Source organism: Tauraco erythrolophus, chromosome 20 (genome assembly GCF_009769465.1).
Source record: "Tauraco erythrolophus isolate bTauEry1 chromosome 20, bTauEry1.pri, whole genome shotgun sequence".
Taxonomy (NCBI): Eukaryota; Metazoa; Chordata; class Aves; order Musophagiformes; family Musophagidae; genus Tauraco; species Tauraco erythrolophus.
Window position 1 is genome coordinate 13,196,163 of NC_141484.1, and position 18,755 is coordinate 13,214,917.

Below are 18,755 nucleotides of genomic sequence, written 5' to 3' on the forward strand. Positions count from 1 at the left end.
TGTAAATCAAAATCCCAAGGGATTTCCGTGCCAAGAAGGCAGCTCGAAAAATGCAAATCTAGAACACAGACTCTCTGCATTGACATTAAATGGGAGTTTTTTGATCCAAAACTGAGTGAGCAGTAAGAACAAATAAATCCTCAATGCAGTACATGTATTACTAGATTGGCACTGCTGCAAATATATGAGGACAGAAATCCACAGGGCAGACGTGCCCTCAAAATACAAAAAGCCTGTCTAAGCCCTGCACTACATCCTCGTGCACCGGGTGCTAAACGGCTTGTTTCAGGAAACAGCAGGGTAACCACACGGAACAGCATCTAGTGAAGGGGAGAAGTCATTAACACCCAGTCCCTGCTCCTGCAGCCCATCAGACTTCAGCCCCTGTGTTTAGTGCTCATCAGAGTTTGCACCGACGTGGTCAGACACAGGCCTCCTCCTTCCATTTGTCTTTGAAGTTGCGCAATCCAAATCTCTCTAAGGTTGGGAATGTTGGGCAAAACTGGATGCATATTCTCCAAATGATCAGGATGCCTAAAATCAAATTGTGGGGCTTAATGTATGAAGTAAAAAAGATAAAATAAATAGCTAGAGAGGGCTACACACTTCTCAAACAGTTAAAAGTAGCATTTTCAAATGCCCCTTGGGGAGTATAGCTCCTGTTGACTTGCCAGGACTTAAGCTTCCAACTCCCTATCCTGCTTTTGAAATGTTTTAAAAGTTAAAAAAAAAATAAAAATAAAAAAATAGGCTGAGGAGGTCATCATGATTACTGCACTTGAAAGGCACCAGTGCATGGCTCTCACTGCAGATGGTTACTATGCTTGTCACAGCAGTTATTCCAGGGATTAGGAGAACCGAGCAAGACAACAACTCCTCCAAACAGTTGCCCTTTGTCAGAAATGGGTCCGGCTTGGCAGGAGGCAGGCGGGCAGCTGGCGCCAGGCACCGCGGCCGCGCCAGGGACAGGGTCACCGCCCGCGGGACGGCAGGCTGCTCTCCGCAGGCTTGGCGAGCTGGACCTGCGCGGGATGGTCTGCCACGGCTGGAGGTCCACAGAACCTCCTGGGAAGAACCACGGAGACATTGGGAAGCTCTCGGACAGGCTGTGTTAGTTCCCCAAGCCCTGCTGTTAGCACTGAACTGCAGGGAGGCCAAAACTTTTTAAAACAAGCATTTCCTTGGCATGAAAAAGAAGGACCATGGGGAGAAGCAGAGAAAAGTTGGTGGATTTTTAAAGCAAAATTGGAAGTTACCAGACATGAAGAAAGGCCAGAAAGATGCTGTAGGTAGCTACCTATCTCCTCTTTGCTTTACCTCATTAAGAGTTCTGCAGGACTCAAAGAAGCCCAAGAGTTGAGGTATTTGACAGTACAGTTGGCACGAATAAAGCAAATGTGCAGAGTCAAAAAGATCCAAGCAAACCAGCTCTGCTTCACAAGCCCGCCTAGTGCTGGATTCTTCTAGGAAGGCTCTCATCAAGGCTCCTGTTTACACTACAGCTAATGAGAATATATTCTACTTCTGCATGAGTTGGGTAAAAAAGCTGCTTGACACAATGGGATTTTACAAACTGATTCGTGGTCAATCAGCCAAAGGAATGCTAAAACGTAAATCCCAACGAAAGAGCCTCCATGCAAACTGCAGGGTTATAACAACTCTGTGCACTGTTCGTAACTTTGGAGCAAAAACACAACTTCTGAGTCTGGCTAACACATTTCTACCACCTCTTTCAAACAGCCTGGAGAGGTTGTAACGCTTCTATCTCAAAGCCTGTGTTACTCACAAAACCGTGTCCAGCCCCTGCAGGCTAACTCCAGTAAAACAGCAACCCTAGCTTAAACCTCACTGCAGAAGGTCTCCAGAAGAAACGTTCTATTTTTTTTCTAGAGGGCTGAAAACTTTGGTGCTCTCGCAAATCTTTCGGATTCTTGAGAGAAGAAATTTCTGCTTCCAATAATCTGATGGGCAACAGTGTCCTTGCAAGAGGGGCAACTAAACTGGTTTTGCTCTGACCCATGTGAGCTGTCCTGAGGCTTGGTTATACTTAATAACGGATTCCTAGCTGTGAAGAAGAGATATAGAAAATATGCCAAAGGAAGGAAATGACTTAGTTTTGCATCTCTTACCTACTCAGACTAAAAGAAAAAGCACACTTGCTCCCTTTCATCATGACCAAGCAGAAGAAATTCTCCCTAGCGTTGCTCTGGCTCTCGATGCTCCTCCCAAACTATAAAATAAAAGATATCAACCAAGCCTGGAAGATTGCACAGCCTCTTCCTCGGCCCTCATGACTCAGTCCAGTACACGTTCAAGTCTGCAAACAGTCTCCCTGACTTCAGTGGGGTTTGGCTGAGGCTTTTAAAATGTCAATATTTTGTATTAAGCTGCCCTGGTAAACTACTGAGTTACAGTGGATTTTGATTAACCCTGCCCTTGACACGGAGTAAGGTTCTCAATTCATCACGGTGAAGCCTGTCTTGAATTTAACTGAGCACATGAATCTCAAACTCATTTAGGTTTGGACCTGAGCCAGACTGCAGCACACTCGCTGAACCCACCATGGCTGCGTATTCACAGTCTACACTGGACTCAAGTATTTCAGAATAATACCGGAAAAACCTGAGCTAATTAATCTCAACAACCCTTCTGAGAATGCTGACTCTTTTCTGAAACATCACATTTCCTGAGCCATGGTCAGCTACACAAAAAGGAACAGGAAACACACACAAGCACATCCATAAGAATCAACAACAACAAAAAAAGAATATATATACTTTAAATAGTTTGCAAAATGATACCGAGATGCAATATCATTATCATTACACAAAGAAAAAAAAAAAAAATCACTCAACGGAATGACACTATTTCTGAGACAAATTCCATTACTTTAACAGATGCCATTTTTGCGGATATGGAAAATATTTGACAATGGCTAACAGACAGTTCAGCTTACTGTAGCCTGCTGGAAAGTTTCTGGATGAGGTCCGCTTCTCTCCTTTTGAAACTGAACGGGACAATGTGATTACTACCCAGGGTTGCTTGTGCAGCACTTCAGCCAGGGAAAGTTGTGAAAATGACAGGAAAACACGGTGCTGTTATCACACCAGACAATCACGAATCGCACAGCACTCAGCTAGTCCCCCCCCAGGGAGCACTCGGAAACCCGTGGGCTGCGCGTTTCCCGTACAAATCACACCGGTGCAGCCTCCCCTCACCGGCAGCAACGCAGCGTCTGATGATTTGAACTGTGTCTTAACACACTAAACCATACCCAATTTGTTTTCTCACAGCAATGGCGATGATTGTTTCCAATTGGATCATTACTAGGACTAGAAACCGGGATAATCGCATTCCGCTGCCTAAACAAATATCCGTGTGCTAGCGACGTGTCGTTGCCTCGAGGCACGTTGACCATCACTGCTCTGTTCCTCTTGCCGTCTCTAAAGCGGAACTTACTAAAATTTATTTTTATTTTTTAAAAAAAAAATCTAGCTTCCATCCTGAATCCACCAATCTAGGACTGGTGGCCTCTCCCTGGTGGGCTTGTCATTGAGCTTATCCCCTCTCTTCCTGACCAAGTTTGCGTGATTTGAACAACTCTGTCCTTTCTTATGACCTCCAGAGCCACAAAGCTGACGGATAAACGAAGGCTAATCACCACTATTATGAAACTTCTCCAAGAACAAAAGTCAGATGCTGGATCTCTGAATCCCTCAAGCTGTCCAGCTTTGGAAATCTCCTTTCCCAACACAAGGACCTATCTCGGAACGGTTCGAGTAGCTCAGGCGAGACGGGCTCCTGCTAAGCACTTTGCAGAGGGCACACGGAAAACGAGCACACCAGCACTTGCACGAGTGACCAACGCACCCATCTACAAACAATCAACAGAGCAAACCTACGCTGTTGCTCAGCTCCTTGCTGGAAACACTTGGGAGAGGCAGAAAACAAGCACTGTTATTTCAACTACACGAAATATTTCTGTTGCAACTACTCTAACAAGTGATTTTTCTAATTTAAATTTCTGTATGTAATAAAATTCCAACCCTAGTCCGGGAAACCTGAAAGCTCTCCAACTTCTCCTTTGGGATTTACTTTCTATTTGGGATCCATAAAAAAAACCAACAACAAACCTTTGGGCTGCATCACAGCCTGAAATAACCTGAAATTCAATGCCAAGAATGTACCTGGCAGTATTTTTCTTTCTGTGGCAGACAGGGACAGATGGGAAACAAAGAAATCACCTAACTGCAAGACAGACATTGCTTTTTCAGAGAACTGCAGCTACCATAAGTGTGGTAACCAGAAGAGAGCTCATAACAAGACCAAGTAGACCACACGTGAGTTGTGTTTTAGAAGCGCCCCTCCTCTAAGGCGTAAGACTCCTACAGACTAGTGAAAACAATTGCCTGTTGATGGTCTTCATGCTCCACGGTCTAGCAGTACGGTGAGATTTTAAATGCTGGTCTCCTCCGAGACGGCTGCGTGGGGCACAGTTTTTGCCACTGACTCTCAGGAGCCAAGAGGTAATTTTCTGTAAGCTCTGAAAGGATGCTTACAGGAAATTCAGGATGCTGTAAGGACTTAGGCCAATGGTCCCAGAGAATCACCTTTCCCATCTTTTACCAGTATGAGATACCCACCTAGAACATCAGAGACACAAAACAAACCCAGCTGGATTACAGAGAAGCCCCCGCGCTCCTCAGAGAGGACGAGCACCTCCACGCTGCTGTCGCAAGAGATATTTGGAACAATCACTTTCATCTGATCTGCACTTCTCTCTGGAAAGGCAGCAGTGACGTTGGGCATGAAGGACCAACTGCTCATGCAGATTTACTCCTTTACGAAGGAGGGAATTAAGACAGAGAAGACTGTTTAGGGTCGCCATAATCCACCGCAGACTGGCTTGGCTATTTGCTCTCTCTTCTCTGATGTTTCCCAAAATGGAGGGATCTTCATGATGGCAGGCAAGAACATCCACCTGAATCTCAAAGATGATGTCCATAGTTTTCACCAACATAACATACCATGAACCCAGTTAATTTAAGGCCTTTTCAGAAGTCAAGCAAGCAAGTCTCAAACAAGCAGAATGGCAAAACCAATTCAATCCTGCAGGCCAACCCCAACCTCCATCACGTCCATCCAGTCCATCACAATGTTCCTTCCATGAGCTCTTTGTACAACAGCTGTTTTTCTTGGGTGCATCCTGTTCATTCAGTCCAGATGTCCCCCGTGGTACATGCTGAATGAAAGTCACTCTTTTATGCATAGGACAGAAACAGAAGTTGTTGATGATGACAGGTGAGGTTGAAGCAGTCTCCGAATCTGCAGACTCTCCTCTCTTTATTCTCCGTTTCTTGATGTGTACAGAAGACAAAAGGGATGATGAATTCCTTCAGTTTGAACCCAAAAAGCAGAAAAGTTGGCTCACTTTTCTGTAGCCAGGGTAAAATACAAGATATTTTACTACGAGGTGGTGATTAATGTCTGAAGAGATAAAGGATGTACTCTTGCTCTGACAAAATGTGGTGTGATCCTGAGCATACAGAATAGCAAGGAGCAAAGTTTATTCCTACAGCCAGCAATGGCAGTTGTTTATTGGGGTTTCCTGCAGGAATGTGGTTTGCAGGGTCCGAATCTGGAAATGCAGGGTTCAAGTCCAACTTAAATCACAGATACGAATAGTGGTGGTCCATATATAAAATCCTTTCTGACATTTCTGTATGCCACACAACCAGAAGAAAAAGGTATGTGCCTGACCATCTCAGATTAACTGAAGTCCAACAGTGAAAGACACGTAGGGGCAGAAACCAGATACACCCACCAGTACAACACAGTGGAGACCACTCCTCTACACAGGCACCAAGCTCAGAATAACATCTAAGTGATGTCCTACTTCGTTACTTGTAAATAATTATTGAGCAATATGTTTATCCAAAAAATGGGCAGAGACCAAACCTGTGTACCTGCATATATATATATTTTTTTTTTCAGAGACGTTACATATAATAATCTGCTTCGTCCCATTTTCCTCTCCAAACACCAGCAGGTTTTGCGTATGAAGCCAGCAGTTACTGTATTTGCTCAAGAAGGAGGGAACGTGGGGATAAAGGCTCTCTTCAGCCTCAGGATTTCATCCATGTTCTAGGACACCGGTCCCTAAAACATACAGGATGGGACACCTATGGCCCTTGTTGATTTTGGATCAATCCCCAGCTCAGAACGCCAGATTCATGGGTCCAGAAGAACAGAAGCTGAAGGAGAAAGGTCAAGAGGGCAGCCCACGCTCTCAGATGTTATATGAAGACAAGCAACAGCATCTCCCGCTCCCTGAATAAATTTTAACTGAAATCAGTACTCTGGTATGTTTTCAGAGCATGCCTTACAAACTGGTGAGTTCTGCTACAGGGATGCTCTATTTCCCCTCTTAGGCAGGGCAGCAGCAACGTGCACAGCTCAACAGATCCCTGGGGCACCTTGGGACACAGATAACACACAGGTGCCACAGGATATTTTTGTATCAAAAAGCTCAAGTCCCAAAGACTGCTCATGGCTGGAGAGAGGAAGGGAGAAATTTTGGCAACTCCCAGTTCCCAAATGGAATTCTGGATCTCACCTGTACCACTTCATCATAAAAAGTTACTGTTGAATGTAGATAATCAGACCATTTGAAGGCTCAGAGATAGCAGTGCATCCATCACACCTTCTCTGCAAAGTATGAAATATGAGTTTTAGAATGGCTTGCTAAATATTTACCAGATAAAACGCTAAGGTACAGACAAAATACTCTGAAAAATACACCGAAAGATTCAAATGGTATTGAAAAGTCCAGCACGAATGGGGCTGCGGTCTCCCATTTTCTCTCTAACCCTCCCGAGAAGATCAGGGTATTCTGGTGTCCTGAATGCTTTTAAAAATCTCCACGCACCAAGATTTACAGTTTGCACACAAGCATATACCCTGCTGTCCTTGCTAGGGGATGCAGCACCTAGAAATAAGGAAAAGAAAAAAAGGAAAGAAAAACGTGCTTCTGTTGTCACACCAGCATGAAGGGAACAGAAGAGCTGATACTGACTCTGAAACTACTTGACCTACTTTCATCTCTCAAATCAGCGTTGCAGTATTTACATCTTCTTGTGAATTATGCAGCTGTGCCAGAACCAGATGTGTCCCTCCTGATGTGCGAAGAGGGCTGGAGCTCAGGAGCCCCCAGGCTCTGCTGAACACTAATGTGACAGCTCTGCTCCTGCCAGACCCAGCACCGCCTCTGAACTAAATGAAACCGAAATTCTTAACCCACACCAAACCCTCAGTAGCCCGAAACCTTGAACTGCTTTCAAACAAATGCAGCACCGTCCCCCACCTCAAACACAGCAAGGAGACTGAGGGGAATCTCCAACTCTCCAATGGTCACGACAACAGACATTTCTCAAACCGTCTTCCTCATTAGACCACGCAAATTGTTAGTAAAGTGTTGACCTTGTACCCAGGTTTATAAACCTGGGGTTTTTAAACCAAGCTAAGCAAGACATGCTGTCACTCTCTGGCTCTTCTCCAGGCTCTGGAGCATGACAGGTACCTCCAAAGCAGGAGCTTGGTCCTGAGCAGGCTTGTAGGCACCTGGCTTTTGCCATGAGCACGGATGGAGTCAAGGGTGATGACTCCCAACTTCAGTGTCTCAGGGAAGGATCTGGTGGGCCACAGGTCACCCATGGAGCCATGTTACTAGATAAAGGGTAGGCAGCACATCTCACTAAAAGCCAGGCACTAGAAGGAAAGTCTACAGGATACTTCTGTCCAAGGCAGACATCACCCAGCTTTGCTCTTCTGTACAGTCTCTGCATGGACCAACATCTAGCCACACCAATGCAGGTTTGATGGCAAATGAAGTTGGGTTCGGTTTGAAAATGAACATTTCCACCTCATCCCTCTGATAATTTTCCAATTTCCATCAAACCAGAATGCTTCACCTCCCTCCACACACCATTCGACTCAGCAGAAAGAATACTCAAAACTGCTGGTCTTCAGAGACGGTCCTCAGACACCACCTTGGTGTCCCTGGAGTGGGACAGCATCCCTAAAAACACCTTCCCAGGCAACGCAGGACGGCAGCTCTGCCTCCCTCCCTCCCCACCTTCCCTTGCCCAACGTGCCGGTGAAAACGGCGATGGGATGGGTGACACAGAGCCCACCTGGGGACCACAGGTGATCAGGAGATCCCTGTTGAGCTCTCTAACCCATCACGAGCTTCTGGCCTAACCTTCACCCCTTCCAGATTACAGCATGCCCCATCTTCCCATCTACAAAATGGGGAACACAGGTTTTTGCAACCATTTAGGTCTGCAAAGCTAAATCACTCGGCACATGTGAAGCACTCAGAACCCACGGGAGCCAGATCAGTATAAAACACAGGGTTGTATTTGATTTAGACACCCAAGTGTAGGTGATTAGGTTTCCAGAAGTTCTGAGGAGCCCATGTCCCAACAGCGTGGCAGTAAGCTAGATGCTCAGCACCTTTGAAAAAATCAATGTGAATTAGCTTAATGGAGATATATGAGCTCCAAACTTTGGTTCCAGACATGCAAGGCCTAAATTCAGAAGCAGAGTGCTGAGATACTAAACCCCTTGCAGAAAGAAGAGAACAGTTCTACAAGGGCACCGATGCTCCAAGGAACATGCAAGTTGCTAGAGAAATTTATTTTAGAAGTAGCAGACAACAAAAACCTATTTTGCAGAGCAAAATTAGCACCTTAAATACCAAAACTTAGAAGAAAAAAAAAAAAAAAAGACGTTAAGGCAGCATGTTCAGTCAAAACCTAACACTGACTTTGGTAGCACCATCTCTGAAGAGATGATCTACCTGACGCCCAGACACTGAGCATCGTGTTCTACACCACATCACCTCTGCGGCATCTCGGCCACAGACATCACCGGCCGAATGAACGTGTAAACTTCTGGAAGAAACAAGAAGGTGAAATACAAGACAAAACTCATCCATGTGTCAAGAAATGAAAAAAAAAAGATGTTTAAGAAACACTGCTCTAGCACTACGGTGATGTTTGTATTAAAAATGAAAGCTTGTTTTCCACAGACTCACCCAAACATTTAAATGTAGCTCCTGAGTCCTTGGAGATAGCCATTTTACTTGTGCTTACTTGAAAAGACAAGCAAGTTTCCCAGTGATTATGTTCAGATACTGCAACTTCCAGGAAATGTTGCAGAACAGTCACAGAAAAAAAAAAAAATCCAGTTCTTAACTGGTACCTTTTACACTGCAATCTATCTCTGAGGCTGCCGGATCCCACCCTGCCGTGGGAAGGTACCAGAAACCAGTAACAAAGATGTGAAACAACTGTGACAGAGAAACATGGACAGGAAAATTCACACAAGCAATTGAGAACATGTCAATTCAGACTATTCCACGTTGGGTTTTAATATTTTTTTAGACAAATGGCAGTAACTCTCACAGGTTATTTCCTAAATGAACTCAGCCAGCTGTAGGCTGTGCAGCCAGAGAGCCTGAGACCACAGGCCAGAAAGGTTTGGAAAAGTCTAAGAGGAGATTGAAAGAGAATAGATACCTGAGACAGACTTTGAGACAGCCAGAAAGCTCCTTTCCAGGAATAACGACAGTCCCTGAACTGTACAGGAAAAGGAAGCAGCAGAGTCTGACGTGCAACTGGACATTCATTTGCTTTTGAGGAATCCAGCCCCAAAGGTCTATTAAACATCTGCTAACACACTTGGGGCATCTATCTGGAAAGCGTGTGACTCTCCCAAGGGTCACACAGAGGAGAAGGCCTACATGGGGCGTTTCTGGAAGCTTAAGCCACAATGAAGCCATGAAGACACCCACACGCTACAGGGAGGCTACAGAGTCCAACAGGCCACCAGACAGCTCAGCAACTGGGTTTGTGAGCATTAAAAGGGGCCATTTCATCACCTTTCCAGGTGAGACTGCAATGCTCTGGTGTTCAAGTTCTAGAGAGGTGGCACCTCTGACAGTCAAGAGACTTCCCAGCTAGCAGGCAGGATACTCAAGCAGCTGTGAACCAGATGCCAAGCAAAACCCTTTGTGCACGCTCGTTTCTTAGCAAGGGGATCTAAACTCTGCAGTCTGAAGTCGAGATCAAGGCATTGCTGCATCAGAAGGGTACAATGCTTTCCAGAAAACCGAAACACTCAACTACAGCCAACTGAACAACTTGGTACACCAGATGCCAGCGATGGCCAGCAAAACACAGACAGTGGCCGGGCAAACCTGCCATGCACAGCTATAGTCACATCTCACCGCATCATTGCCGTGTTAGAGTTATCCAAACCTCCTCTCAGCAAAGGCCACCAGCTGCAAGCAGCTCTGCAGAGCTTACACACAGATAACTGAGTAATCTAATTTTGTTTGTGACCTAAATCCTACTTGGACACAGAACAGATGAGGTAAAAGGTGGGATGTTTTTCAGTCAGTTGGAAGTAGCAACAGAAAAACAAGGGGTCGGAAGCTTAAGAGTCCACCCTAACCATGGCTTCTGTCCTCCAGCCTCCGCAACGTCTGCTGCAGGGGAAACAAAGTCAGCATGTGTTCATCTGGTCTAAACCAGAAACACAGTCTGAACTACGAGAACCGTGGTCTCAACTGACAGTTCCCCACAGCCGCCGCTGGTGCCCAGCCTGCAGCTGAGCGACCGGGCGCACGCAGGAGCGTACGCTTCCCTGGACTGGGGCATCAGCTGTCAGTAGAACACATCTTCTCTAGACTGCACCCTTCCAAGTAAGAATTGTACTCCTGCCCCAGTTTCAGCTGGAATAGAGCTAATTTTGTTCTTAGTAGCTGGCACAGTGCTATGTTTTCGGATTTAGTATGGGAACAATACTGATGCCACACCGATGTCTTTAGTTGTTGCTAAGCAGTCAAGGACTTCCAGCTTCCCATGCTCTGCCAAGCGCACAGGAAGATGGGAGGGGGCACAGCCAGAACAGCTGACCCAACCTGACCAAAGGGATATTCCATATCACGTAACGTCATGCCCAGTACATAAACTGGGGAAGTTGGCTGGGGGCAGCAAGATCGCTGCTCAGGAACAGGTTGGGCATCGGTCAGTGGGTAGTGAGCAACTGTATTGTGTATATTCTTTCATTATCGTTGTTGTAGTTATTAAACTGTTTCTATCTCAACCAATGAGGTTTTTCCCCAATTCTCCTCCTCATCCCATTGCAGGCCGGGGAGCGAGCGAGCGGCTGCGTGGTGTTGAGTTTCGGCTGCAGTTAAATACAACAACTCCCCAACTACCCTCTGTAGTTCAAGCTCTGTTCTGCCTTCAGCCCATGCAGGTGACATGTGAAACGATGCACCTCGCTGGGTCAGACACCCTACGGACCGGCTGGGCAGCGTGGCACAACCAGGCAAACTTTCTCTGCCCTTCCGAAGCAGATCTGGCGGAAGCAGCTGGACTGAACACGACGCACAACCCTCCGCAGCGCCATCGATCCCACAGTCACAGAACCAGAACAGACCATCCAGCGTTCCAACCCCTGCATCCCTCCCTGCTTCTCAAAACACCATCCCGGGGCTCTGCCCACCTGCCCCACAGGACCTGGGCAGGAAAGACATTCATGGCACCTTTTAGTTGCGATAAGGGATCTCTCAGCCCTCAGCACCAGCAGGAGGGCAGATTCCAGGGAGCCATAGCCCAAATTCTAGCAACTAGGAAAGCACCTCCAGCCCCTAATCTCACTCAAAGCCACCCTGAGTCAGTCTCCTATTTAAAGGCTGTTTCAAAGCCCCCTGATTTTAACCCGTTCTAATTCAGACAATACCCGGGGCAAAGCCCGGGCAGCACTGGAGACATAAGGGGTTTTGCCACCGGCAAAGCCTCTGCTCTGCTTGTCTCCTCCTCGCTTGTTTCCTGGTCATCTCTGACAAAGGTGACCTCCTTCAAGACATCCCAACACAGCTGGTAGATGTACTGGGAAGGGTGAAGAAGGGAGGTGTCCTGAGCAGGGGCTCAGGGTGCCGTGGGGTGGGCAGGGACAGGGCAGGAGCAGCAGGGCCATGCCACCCGCTGCCACTCGGCCACTGCAGTCGTCACCAGCTCTCGGCTCCAAGGCCACCACGGAGATGGCACAGCGAAGCTCAGAGGTTCCGACCACTCACCAGCTCCTCCTGCTCCCACGTGTGTTTTCACATTCCTACATGCTGCTCTGTATCCTGCTCTGGCACCCACCTTCTCCACTCCCTGTGCTTCCCCAACAGCAGACTCCGACATCCTGGAGGGATGCAGCCCCAACCTGAGACCCAAACCATAACACATGGCTCAAACCACCACAGATGGGAAAGAAAACACAAGGAGGGACAGGAAAAAGATTTGAGAATCCATGTCCTGACTTTCTATATTCATTCAGTAGTGTTGATAGTATTCCAGGGAGCAGCGAAGCTCTGGGAACAGCCTCCAGGCAGGGGCACAGAAGGCACGGTGCTCACCAGGCTAGAGGGTATTCTGTGCCATGGGATGGAAGGCAACTGGGAAGCACTGGCCAGAACCTTAATAATGCCATGTTTTGCAACTGGAATTCCTTTGAATCCCAGTTGGGATGCCTTTGAAATCGTTCCTCCAGGTAACATGCCGTTACAACCAAGGAAATAGCAGGAATGAACGGAGTTAGAAACGGTGCACGGATCCCCTGGGAGAACCCCCTGCAGAAACCAGAGTCCCCCCCAGCCCCCGTGTGCATCACCGCTGCTCGCAGGAGCTGCACTCCACCCCGGCTTACAGCCATTCCCAAAGTGGTTTCTTCCACACTCCCCAACTTCTTTTCCAACAATTCCAAGACCTCTCAGGCTGAGAATCAAATCCTAAAAAGCAAGCCGCATTGCACCTTCACAGGGTACATGGGCTCCATACCCATCTTCCCAGAGTACAGACCTCGGCACTGAGGAGGAGCACGGCTACACTCAATATCCTGAAATTTCCAAGGCCACCTCTGGCACGATGTGCCTCCCCCTCCTCGGCAGCGGTGTCTTTGCTCCGATGATGCAGTTTACCCAGAGGTTTCCTCCCTCCTAACACATGCATAGGCACAAGGAGCTCCATTTGCTTCTCTGCTTTCTATCTACATAACAAGAAATCACACTCTTACCTGAACATTCACCAATCCAGCCTGATCAGTTCCTCGACCAAAACCTGTTAATCAAGTAAAATACAGCTAATAGGCAATTTACATCTTGTAGCAGCTGCAGGACACTGCTGGTTGTCTCCTCTCGCACCCCGGCCAGAGCTCAGCACAGGCAACAGGCATTTGATGACAGGACCCTCTGCCCTCCTGGAGGCAGGAGCAACAAGACGCCTCCGGATCGGTGGATCCAAGTCACAGAAACCCAAATTTCATGTGAGAAATTGACCTCTCTGTATCTTCAGATCCACCCATCTGGACCAACAAGGGCTGCACAGGGAAATCCCCAGCAGCGTCGAGCCAGCGCTCATCTCAGGAGGGTGCCGAGGCCACTCTGCTCCACCAGGCTGGGGAAAAGAAGCAATTCCATGAGGAGAAACACATCTTGCACTGGGAGCTCATCTGGGCCATATCTGGAATATCCAATTCATATCTTTAGTCTAGAAAGGTTTCTAGACAACAGAGGAAAAAACATTCCGGCCTCTCCGGGAAGCAGGCGGGAGGTGCGGAGACATCACCGTGATGCACCAGCTGCAAGACAAACACTTGAGAGAAGCGTGCAACCAGAAGATGTGAACATTGCTTTTGAGGAACAGCATCCACGACAGACAACACAAACGACGTGAGGATGAGTTAGCTGTATCCAAGCTTAGCCAGCCTCAACACAGAGAAAGCAATCCAATCAACCAACCAACAACCCAACCAACAGCGTGTCCACCTCTTCCCAACACAAATAGCTATTATGGCTTGTAGCCTCTCAAGAAAGTTTTAGCGCACATGTATCACCATCGTTTTTGACATCTGAACAACTATCACATCCAACCCAAAACACTTCCAAGCCCTCAGAACCACTTAAACCATTAACCAGCCCAGGATCCAACCCCTGCCAACAACTGCAACTCCCATGGAGGCAGCGCGGCACCTTCTTAATGGATGACGTTGACAGTCACTGGCACAAACATGAAACTTAAGATGTCACTGACTAATGACGAAAGCTCTTCTGTGCTAGACAGGAACCACTGTGAGCTTCAGTGAATCCGAGACAGGAATCCTTGTAAACACAAAGAAGTCAAACCCCTGCAAGATAGCTGATGGTGGGAACTCGGTAGTTGAGACGAAGTCCTTTATTGAATGTGCATGGGGAGGTCAGAGAGCAAAGAGTCCCAGACGGGGTTCTACAGAAAATTGTTACAAAGGTTTGATGACGTTGAGGGAGAGATACAAAAAGCGAATATCTAAATGCTAGCTCTACAACCAACGAGAATACTCTATTTCAGAGAGGAAAAGAGAGAGAAGGAGAGAGGACTTGATGGCAAGGTCACTTGGGACGGTAAGAAGAATCATCTGAAGTACTCTCTAAAATTTCTAGATATTGTAATTACTGTTGATAACTCATCAGAAACATGTTTCTAACTTGATAAAGGCCTGCTTGAAAACCCCCAGCATGAAGAAGCTACCAGAAATAGGAACAGAGCCCGGAGGGGTTGTCCTGGGGAAGCAGAAGGCGCTGAGCTCCAGGAGAGAGGAAGCGACATGCAGAGCCGAGCAGCAGCAGCAGCCTGTAACCAGGGCCACCCCGGGAGCCCGGGCAGCGGGGCAAGCTGCAGGGGCACCTTCTGAGACTGCCACCGACAAAACTCTTCCGACCTGCCAGGGAACTTGAGAGAGGAAAAGCTGGGGACGTTTTTGCGTGCCAGCTGCATTCTGCACACTGCGGGTGCGTCACCCATCGCTCTAGATTGGTGGATCTGAGGATACAAAGCTAATATTTTCTGTGACGATGCACTACTTTGATTTACTAGCATCAGGAACAGCTCTGTGCCACACCTGCATTCCAACTTTGATAGGGACATCCTGTAACTAGCTATCTAGAAAACCCAGTGAGAGCTAATCGCTGCGTAACTCCCTGACATCTCCACGTTGGTATAATCACAATCCTCAAATCTTTGTTTATTTTAGTGCTGAAAAAATATCACAGTTACGTCTTTCACAAGTAACACAGAAACAAGAACTTCTCTCTAATGAAAAGTAATAAGCTCTGAATAAAGAGACATAAAAATGACAATAAATAGGTTTGGAACTTCATTGTAGGCATATCTTGCATTAGCAGCTACAATTCATCTCAATTTAATCAATTCTGCAGGGCAGTAGCTCCAGTGTAAAACAGGAAGATCCCAAATTTAACTCTTTTTTTAATTCTGGGGGAGAAAAAAAAAAAAAAAAACCAGAAAATTATCCTACGGTGACTCAAACTGACAGATTGGAGCAACCTACAAATAACTGAAGTAATCAAACTGCATTAAAATAACACTGCATGTTGGCTAAATAAATAATTTCGAAGTTGCTCCACTAGTTGTGCCTTTGGCTTTATACTCACATGTGTGGATTTTGGAAAGGAACTCCAGAAGTGTTTAGAGTAAATCTTGCTGTGGACTTGAAAGGTGGATTTGCAAAATTTAACTTCAGCGCTTTGCGTTTACCTGGGAGACAAGGAACAAAGAGTAAACTTTTTGTCAGCAACAAAATATTAAGAGCATCCGGAAATAAACAGGAAAGGACAAACATACGGTATGAAAAGGAAAACACATTTCATAACAACTTTAGCAAATCGTAGCTTGTGTTAGGGACACAGGGATGGAGAAACGGGAGTCAACTCTCGCTCCAAGATCTTCCCCCGTCTCATTCCAAGCCAGTCGCCAAAGCGAGGTGCCCCAAGCCCCTCCTGTGCCAGCTGAGAACCAGCATCCGCTGGCGGGGCTAGGGGGCACCTCCACATCAGGGCTCTGAGCATCCATCGTGCACAACCGCCCCTTTGAACGGGTCCACGCTGGCAGGATCAACCTCAGCCGCGGTGGCAAAGGGGCCCGACCTGCTGGGCACGGCCTGGGCATGCCACCGGCCCCAGGGTGGCCAGCGCTGAGGAGGGGAAAGGGCACCTTGGGATGTCTTTTATGTATCACCCCAACTGCAGGAGGGCTGGCAGGGTTCCTGACCCTCCTCAGCCTAACAGCAAATGGAGACAATCAGCTTAGGTGAGGACGGAGGGGAGGAGATCTGCTGCACACTCCTTTGCCAAGTGGGTCGCCAAGTAGAGAGCAAAATTCAGCCCCCTGGAGCGGTGACCAGGTGTTTGAAAGCTCCGCTCTGCAGCCAATGAGAAAGCATGGGGAAAAAGAAAATAAATAAATAGTAGGGTGGAAGTGGTCCTCACCACTGCTCCAGCCACTGGCTAGAGATTTTTCATTGAAGTTGAGATGACCTGCTCAAGCAACAGCCGGATCAGGGACTACAAAGGGAGATGTCCCTTCCCAGCCCTCCCACTGGGCTGCAGGAGACCGTGTCTTATTCCCATTCAGCCACAGGAAACCTGGGCTCCTCCTCACAAAAACACACTGAGATGGGGGCCTCTTCCACCCCTCCCTCCCAGGAGCCTGTGACTGAACCCCCCCAGGCTTCCCACTGCCTGGGCAATGTCTTAACGGCTCACTGCTGCTCGTCCCAGGAGGCAACAGCCACCAGAAGCTGGCACAATATCTGGATTCCTCCAACAACCTTCCTTTGCCTGTACCCTAGAGCAGCTGTCATATTCCCAACCATCTCACAGCCCTCCTAGGAAGAGCCAGAAGGCACCATTCCTGCTCTGCAGCATTCTTCTACTTCGCACAAAGGGGTGTTTTAGGTAACTCCAAGACCAAAAAAAACCCAGGAAAAATAGTTACAGGTCAAAGCACTTTACAGTAACTTCAGGGCATGAAACATTACAAGGATCATCGAATCATTTAGGTTGGAAACGATCTTTAAGAACACTGAGTTCAACCATTAACCTAACACTGCCCAGTCCACCACCAAACCATGTCCCTAAGCGCCACATCTACACGTCTTCTGAACATCCCCAGGGATGGTGACTCAATCACTTCCCCAAGCAGCCTCTTCCAATGCTTGACAACACTTTTGGTGAAGAAATTTTTCCTAACAGGAAACCTCCTATTAGGAAATAATAATAAACCTCCCCCGGTGCACGCAACTTCACGCTGTTTCCTCTTGTCCTATCGCTTGTTACTTGAGAGAAGAGACTGACCTCCACCCGGCTAACAGAATCACAGAATCATTGAGTTTGGAAAGGACCTTTAAGATCATCGTGGCAACATACACCTAAAACCAGCTTGATAAACCCAACAAACCTCAGATTTAAGGATGCCCTCAAAAGAAATACAGACACTCCGCAGTCTGGAAGGTGCAGGAAAGCTTGTGGCCAGCCAACACCCACCCACACGCGGCTGAGGCTCCTCGACGCCTGCCACCCAGATGAGCTCAGCTGGGTGCAGAGGGGCAGGTTCAGACAGGGTTAAGCCCTGCTGCCAGCTCTCGCTGCGGGACATTGGCACTACCCGACCCACAGCACCTGGAGCGCCGCGGCACAGCTCCGATCGCTGTTCGTGGTGCCCACCTACAGATGACCACCTATTTCCTCCGTCATGCCTTCTACTTTTAAATTGCCTAGACATCTTTCAGTTCTGATCCCACCGCAATACAATAACCTGGAAATATCTGCACACACGTTGCATTTTGTAAAAAAATCACCTCATCTGTTACACATAAACGCCACACAAGAAACTCGTACAAAATCCAACAGCTTGAAATCGATTCTCCAAAGCTTTGCATCAAGCACCTAAAACAAACAACACATCGCCATTTTTTGGTGACAATTTACTAGCAGACTTCTGTAAGGTCCCAGTCAGTGATACTGGGCCTTTCATCACTAATAGTGGTGGAGAAGAGGGAAAACGAGGACGCCCAGCCGGGGTACAACTGGTTGGGGTGAGGACTGCTGCAGCACAGAGCTCCACGCTCCCAGTGGGTCTTTCCTGGGTGAGTTACACAAACATAGATGGCACAGCTGGGTCCAGGCTGCAGCATGACAAGGAGACAAACAAAATACTTCTTTCAAAAAATTCTGAGCACACTGCAACAAGGTGGGCAATGAATGGCTTGCTCTTTCCAAGAGCAGAAGTACAGATCTGTTCATCAGAATACGGAGAAATGCCACTGCTGGTGCTGAAAGCTGGTTTGCTTTGGGGTACTTTCCCTTAGTAGCATCCTCTTATTTTGCCTTGCCTTGGGGAGGGGGGGTGAGGGGGGAAGAAATAATGTAGTTTAACAAATGAAAGAATGTCCAAACCATTGTCTTGTTTGACAAACTGACTTCTTGGCACGAGGTTCCACCTTTGAACAATGCTTGCGCTTTCAAAACTTTCTTTAGTCTTTTTCCTATAAGGACAATTTTTTCCACATCTTTATTATATGTCACTTATTCTCCTGAAAAGCATCTAATGGGAGCCATAGGGTCCCTCTCCAAGCTCAGAGGAATGACCTAGTATCCCTAAACTCCATCCTCCCCTTCACGGTGGCTGTCCAGTGCTCTGCAGCACGAGGAACAGTCACTGCTTTACGTCACTTGGGTGTACACAAAAAATTACTCACTTGGCACAAGATGACACAAAGGTGTGCATCTATACACTTAGTGTCACCAGGACAAGCAAGCTTCCTGTCCCGGTTGGACTCTGCTGCTCCAGAATCTTCCAGAGTCA